Source organism: Ostrea edulis, chromosome 3, assembly GCF_947568905.1.
Source record: "Ostrea edulis chromosome 3, xbOstEdul1.1, whole genome shotgun sequence".
NCBI lineage: Eukaryota > Metazoa > Mollusca > Bivalvia > Ostreida > Ostreidae > Ostrea > Ostrea edulis.
The window spans coordinates 46,296,423-46,304,263 of NC_079166.1; the positions used below are offsets into that span (position 1 = coordinate 46,296,423).

At 38.4% G+C, this 7,841-nt stretch overlaps 1 non-coding gene and 1 pseudogene across 1 annotated transcript; both read right to left on the reverse strand.

Moving 5' to 3' along the window:
- Positions 1–2,685: 2,685 nt before the first annotated feature.
- On the reverse strand, positions 2,686–2,757 carry Trnad-guc (transfer RNA aspartic acid (anticodon GUC)). Its single transcript has one exon. It is a non-coding gene; the product is annotated as a tRNA-Asp (tRNA).
- Positions 2,758–3,022: 265 nt separating this feature from the next.
- Positions 3,023–3,804, reverse strand: LOC130053574 (uncharacterized; annotated as a pseudogene).
- Positions 3,805–7,841: the final 4,037 nt, after the last annotated feature.

A 7,841-nucleotide genomic window follows, 5' to 3' on the forward strand; every position in this document is an offset into this window, starting at 1 on the left:
TGGCTGAAGTTCAGGGTCTGAAGCTGATCTATAGATATTTGATGTGTAGCACTTGCACACAAATTTAGCTCGTTGTCATAAATCTGACTACTTAATGTTTCGTACAAAAGTTTTTCCAGGTTAATATAAAGAGCAAAGCATGGTTGGTCTATCCTGCCTTTAATGCAATTGATAGCAAGGTCCAAGGCCTCAAAATTCTGATAAAAGTTTCTTTACTGATGCTGGATGATACGATTTGGAACCTTCGTTTAAACATTTTGGAAGTTGTTTTCTTCATGGTTTGTCGATTTTCAATTCTTGCTTTCTTTTCTAAACTTTCGCAAAAAAAACCCGATCAGACTGTTTCCTCATTTTTTATAGATGATGTACTGCTATTTTGCTTCCATTGTGACACACTCTTTCTGCAAAGCTTTGCTCAAATTGTTACTCAATTGTTTCTCATAATTATTTACCTGAGGAGAGAACCAAAGAGAAAGTCAGAGGTCTGTACAAGGAGCCACACCCTTGTCACCTGATTCTTCACATACCCTAAAATAACTAATGTCTCATCCCATAAATCGTACAGAACCACATTTTCAATATGTGCCTTTTCTTTGCAAAAATTGGCCAAATTTTGTTCCTTACACGCTTTAACGCCTTGTTTGAGTTTTCCTCATGATGAGATTAAGGTCATCCACCAAACTAGAGTTGAACAACCTCTTTCTTTTTCCAACTATTGTAAATGGGAAGCTTTTTCTGTGGTTGATTGTGTTCAATGTCGATGACAAACAAAGGGTCTCCGTGGCCGAGCGGTTAGAGCGACCATCACTTTTAAATGCAGAGCGTTTGGCAAAGGAGCAGTCAATAACTATGTTTACCTCTTAGGTTTGATACGGCGAAAGCACGAGCAGGACTCTAACCCACTACCTCTCACACACGGCGAAGGGTTCTAACTCTTACCTCCCGGTCACGAGGCGATATGTAGATACATGTATCAGGTTTTATTTTTGCAGGGTATGGATTCAGTTGGTGATGGGGAAAACGTAAATAAATATCGTTTTTGGTTGACAATGATTTGTTTGATCACGAAAAGGAGATTGATAATGGTGGAAATGATGTCTGCGATATTACAAACTTTCCAATTCGCTAAATGTGGGTGTAATTCTTGTTATACAAGTTTGTTTTCTTTTCGTTTTTGGCGTTAGTCCTTTCAATAGTGTACAAGTATGCTTTCTAACAGATGAGGGCGATATGAGTACAGGACATGGAGTCGATGGTTACATGTAGGTACAGTTTTGCGGATAGCTAACTTTTTCATCATATTCATGGAAAGATTTGACTTCTTTTGCATCATATATTATTCTGAAATATGACAAGACAACTGAGAAATATGTAATATTATAAGGATCATAATAAAATTCATCTTTAGAAGCCCAAAGGTCAAACTTTAAAGCCTCACAATACAGTAAAAACATGGAGCATAGTCTTTGCCGGATCTCAAATGTTAGCCCCCATGCGACACTTTGCAAATTGGTACTATTTTGTGCGAATTACATGTGAAATGTGAGAAAATGAGCAATATAATCAACAATCATGGTATCGGGATATGCATACTTTCTATCAAACAAATCAAATAGGAAAAGAGGGGTCTCCGTGGGCGAGTGGTTAGAGCATCGCGCTCAAAACCACACGGCCTCTCACCTCTGGTCGGCGCGGATTCGAATCCTCCTCGCGCCAGTAAGTGAGAAAGTTTCCCAGTCTACTTTCGGAAGGTCGGTGGTCTCTTCCCAGATACATTGTATCTGGGTTCTTTCTTCCACCAATAAAAACTGGGCGCCACAATGTAACTGAAAAAGTGTTGAGTGTGGCGAAAACAGCGAAACAAACAAACAAATAGGAAAAGAGATGAAATAACCGAGACAGATTAGTTTTAATCATCAACTTCAACATTGTAGACCTACTTGTGAAACGCGAAGGAAATGTTTGATGTAAGTACGGGTTTACAAAATTCGGTGACAAATTTAATTTATCAAGATCAAGATGTGTCTACGACACTCTGTGCAATATGATGTTTGCAGAATATTCTTTATCTAAGAAAAATCGATCTCATACTTTGTTCCGCTTCGGAGCCGAGCCCTCGTGATCCACACTGACGATTCCTCGATTGTGACGTTGTATACGATGAATACTTTCACAAGATTTGGATAACCATTTCCTCCCAAGCCCGAGTTTGAACTCACAACCTGTGGTGTAGTAAATGATCTTAAGGAGGTACTTTACATCGTCATAATGGCTGACTTCCTTTTAAACCATGGATAAAAATTTGAATATCAGCAATATTTATCTATTCATTTCAAACATTATAACATAGCTGAGTGGCTCAGTAAGTTAGCATGTCGACTGCTGAACTGTAGATCGCGGGCTCGAATCCAGCAGCGTTTCTAAAAATTTTCAGATTGCTTTTTACTAAAACTGCATTTTTTGACTAGATAAAGTAAATTTGAAAGTTTTCAATTTCAAAATATTATTGTACATATCCACCACTTTTCATCCATATCAAATTTCTCTGGCGTAGCATACATCCTTAATGTGGAGCTTGTATATTATCTACCCATAAATGACAATGGCCTTTGAAACCATCATGATAATATATCTGATGTCATGAGATAAAAATTTGGAATTATAGAATTACCGTAAAAATATCTCCTCCCCGGCGGGGAATTGAACCCCGGTCTCCCGCGTGACAGGCGGGGATACTTACCACTATACTACCGAGGAGTTATTTAAGTCGGAAAATATACATATACATAATATATAATGTTTTTGAACTCGTAACGAGATGTAAAATTATTCATATTACCGAGTCATATATGTCGCAAACGTAAAATGAATGAATATACTGATCATGCCTCGTAGTATGAGAATGTTGTAAGTCGCGTCAATTGTTTTAATTAACCCACACCGTCCAAATGTTAATCGCATAAACTTTGTCAGTTATTTAGCAGTTTTAAACATAATACTCTCGCCTATAACACTGTATAAGCTATAGATACCGGCTTAACCTCTGCTGTATAACTAGGCCGGTGTACTCAAGCACTAAATGTTGATTCAAGTTCAAATATTTCTTTTTCTCGATTGTCTTTATCTTTATGTCATTCTCCCATTGCGTATACAGAGTTGGTTCTGTCTGCATAATCTTTTCTGCTGTAGACTTCTCTAGATCTCTGGCTTATTCATGTTTAGCCGTGTCTTAGGAACTAATAGAGCTTCTTGGCTTTCGTCGGGTAAATAAAGCTGGCTGTTTTCTTTTTCGGATGGCCCTTCCAACTTCGAATTTTAAAGTCGGTTGGTCTTTGGGTTCTGTCTTTGCTGAATCCTCAATTTCACTCTCACTGCATGAGCCTAAAACATCAACGAAATTTCCGGGATCTTATGTTTTCCAGCCACTTTGCTCATCTGCACTATCTTTCACCACGGCTGGTTCTTGTACAGTAGCTACTGGAATTACGAAAATGAAATCTTTTAGTGCTTGAGTCGTTCTGTTAGTGGTTCTTCACAGGTGTTACTATGGGTGATTCGTGCTTCTTCGCATGTCTAAGCAGATAGCTGTCCTTTTTCTTTTTTTTTTACATGTAAGTGGGCTCCACATTCCTAGCATTTGATATTGTTCAGAACACAATATAGCATGGACCTGTCATGGTTCATGAGTGACGTTGCTGCAGAAGGGACATCAGTATCAGGCTGCTTGGTTTTGTAAATATCGTATTAGGTATGACTATCTCAGATCTGAAAAATCGATCCAAGAACAGAAATGACCGGGTTTCTTTACATTATATTACATGTATAAAAAGGAATTGGTTACACAAATTAGGTATCATGCTTACAAATGTTCAACTACTTGTAAATATTTCAAAGAATGTCCGATCACTTCCAAAAAGACACATGTACATCTTCAATTATACCATAACAGATGTACAAGGTCTGAAGGATGTCAAATAAATGCTGTAAGAGGAGTTGATTACAAAAATAGGTACGGTCTATTCAAGACATGTTTAAAAATGACAAAGTTCAACTACATGTAATTTTTTCGTAACATGTCTGATCACTTTCAAAAGGACACATGCACATCTTCGATGTGTCCATAACAACTGTACAAAGATTGAGGAATATCAAGTTAGAGGTATGAGAGAAGTTGATTACACCAAGTAGGTACCCTATTACAGGGTGCACGTCAGTCGATGAAGTGGCTTTGCTACTTTAACAAAATCCTTAACAAATTTTCTGCAATAGCTACTGTAAATATTCCAAGACAAGAACATAACTGACCTACATTTACTGGTGTAGACATATTTTTAATGGCTTCCATTTTTCTTTTATCAGTAGCAACTCCATCCGTAGATATAACATGAGCAAGGTACTCAGCAGACTTACAAAACAGGGAACACTTGAGCAAGGTACTCAGCAGACTTACAAAACAGGTAACACTTCTTCGTTTTCAGTTTTAATCCGGCACTCTGAAGGCGCTCGAATTACTTGGATAGATTATGTATCATTCCTTCAAATGTTTTACATTTAACTAAAATAACATCCAAGTAAATAAGGGCAAATATCCCAATTTAAATCCGAGAGTACCGTTTCTATCAATTCAAAGGTAGCCCACACATGACATAGGCCGAATGACATGACTTTAAACTTTTTTAGATCGTTCAATATCTTTGCGAACTCGTCCAGGGATAAGCTGGGTTTATCAGGTGTTGCACCATTTGCAGCAACACGTAGATGTGATATTTCGTCCGTTCTCTTTAGATCTGATATTACAAACGCTTCTAATTCAACAGCTAGTCTGATTGCATCATTCAAAGTTTGTAGTCTAGCTTTTTTTATTTTCAAATGCATATCCGCATCCACTAAAGGATCTACAAACGGTTCTTTAGCCAGCGTTTCCCTTATGTCACTCGGTGCTGTCGGATGGACTGGCCTAACCCCGGCAGAGTTTCCGTCGCATTCTGTCTACGCCTCCGAAGTTGTACTAAATAAAACTCCATTTGATTTGTAGGGGCAAAGCGATCTTCCAAGGCCTTAATAAGTTCTCTATAATTCCGCCCAAGTACTACTGGGAAATTCCCTTACACTCCTCTCAGCGAAGCCGCAAGACATGTTCAGTGCTTTCTCTCTATCAGATCATCCATTCAAAGCAGCACATTCCTAAACATGCGACTTATAATCTGGTCATGATCCGAGACTGTCATATGTGGCCGGCTTTATGTAGTTTGATGGCTTGTTAAAAGTATATTCGTTGTTATGTCTTCCTTCCCCGGTTAAATGAATGTCGGGTATTTTCCCACTGTCGTACATGTACCATTACACCAGACATATGTCCTCTAAGTAGAGCACCATTGCATGTTTCACTCGAAAGCACTTGTGTGCCTATGGTGATCACTGCGATAACATTATGGAGCATATTTGGAGGTACTTCAACTTCTAAAAAAAACTTCTATTCTGTTAAGCTCTTCAGTTGGATCCAGGTCCTCAGTACCACTTGCTTGTCGTAAGAGGCGACTAAATGGGGTGGTCCTTCGGATGAGACAGCAAAATCCGAGGCTCTGTGTCATAGCAAGTGTGGCATGATAAAGATTCCTCCCTGCTCAAAGGTCGTAATCGCCGAGTATAGGCCTAAATTTTGCAGCCCTTCACCGGTAATGGTGACCTCTCCATATGAGTGAAATATTCTCTAGAGGGACTTCAATCGGGCTCTGATATATCATTCCCAAGTTGCTTCTTCTATTTTCTATTCAAAATAAATAGCTTTGATGAATATTAAAAGCAAGTAGCATTTTATCGCTTTAACGCTTCAATACATTTTTAAATTGGTTGGCTGGTTGTAATCTATATCGTTTAACGTCCCGAAAGGTCGCCCCTTTAGTCGCTTCTTACGACAAGCAAAGGATACTGAGGACCTATTCTAACCCGGATATCCAGGGGAGTCAATACATTTTTAAGACACTAAAAATATTGATATTTTATTTTCACTATGTTATGGGAATTTATCAACCTTATTGACTATTAGAGAGAACTGCTTATTTTAAAATAATAGCGCAATTTGCTTAATTTACATCCCCCAATAGCAACTACCCGTACATGCAATATTTCCTGTCTCGGGCGTGTGTCCTCACAGCCAGTAAATATGTATGTAGGTAAAACATTCTGCAGCTACTTATTCTCATCTAGCCAGCTCATTTTTTTCAGCGTAATTTTTAAAATGTTGGCGAAGTGAAAATACCTCATTGCTACCATTGACGTAATTTTAAGGAATATCAGTTTGGCATTTATAATTATGATTTTACTTTGTGAAACATGTTTCGTTAGATTTTTGTAAATTGGGTTTTTGGTTTATAAATCTATATTTAATTTATTCTGCATAGAAAAGAACTGGGCAGCAGGCAATAAGTCTCTAAACACCCCCCCCCCCCTCTTTATCGAGAGGACGTTAGTTTTTAATTAACGTTTTAGATGAAATAAGTTTACGACATGAGCGATTATTTGACCCTCTTTCTCGCAGATTTGGTAAAATATCAAATTTTTCACCCTAACGAGCTTCATACTATACCGCCATAGTCCTCACCCTCATCATTTCTTAAGTCGTATTTGAAATTCTTTTGCTATCATAAAGCGCAATATTAAGCAACAAACATTAGTTTTCATACGCAAAGCACAACGCTTAAAGTCCGTAACTTTGATGAGTTGTGCAATTCAGAATGCATATATTACATTCACATTTGGTTGAGATTTGATAATATGTATATTGACCCTCAACTAGCTGCAATAATGTAGCCCCCTTTTTCTTGGGGTGGGGGGTGGGGGCTCAAACCCCCTAAGGATCTCCGTAATGTTGCAGATGCGGGAGTGATTCACTTCATTTATGGCGTGTAAAATGTTGCAATATTATAGCGGAAATCTTGATTTATATTCGATAATATTGATGTTTACATGTATATGCGTCAATGTTGATTCGATAATCTTGATATTTATATGCTTATAAATCTTGATGTACGTTTATTTTAGGGCTGAAACGATACGTCCCCTTCACGATACGATACATATTGCACATAAAATTACTTATAAATGCCACGATTCGATATAATTTACGGAAGAAACCAATAATAACATAATAAGATTCAGTCATATTGTTAAAAGCACAATGTTTCCAAACTGCCAAACGACAACATGTTTGTTGGCTATGTAGTTTAAACTGATAAAGTTAATTGTTATTTTTGTCAGACCCAAATCCTGTGGGGATCCGGGTTACAATAGGTCCTTGTCGTAAGAGGCGACTAAATGGGGTTGTCTTTCGGATGAGATCATAAGAACCGAGGTCCCGTGGCACGATAAAGATCTCTCCCTGCTCAATTGCCATAAACGCCGATCATACGTTTAGATTTTGGAGCCCTTCACCGGCAATAGTGAGTGAAAAATTCTCGAGAGGGGCTTTAAGCAATATATAACAAATCAATCGTCAGACTCCTGAAAGGCAAACAACAATCTGAACGTTATTCGGCGTTATTTTGTCATGTTGAACAGTACCCTTACCAAAATATAAGCCCTCTGGCACACAGTTGCTGCAAATTTGCAGCGCATTTGCGGCAAGTTTGCCGCAACTAGTTGCGGCACATTTGCCGCAAGTATACTTTTCGTATGCAAATTTTTCCTCTGGCACACAGTTTGTGGCACAGTTGCGGCACACACTTGCTGCACACTTCTGGCACAGTGTGCGGCATATTTGCCGCAAGTATACTTTTCGTATGCAAATTTTTCCTCTGGCACACAGTTTGCAGCAAACTTGCGGCACACACTTGCTGCACACT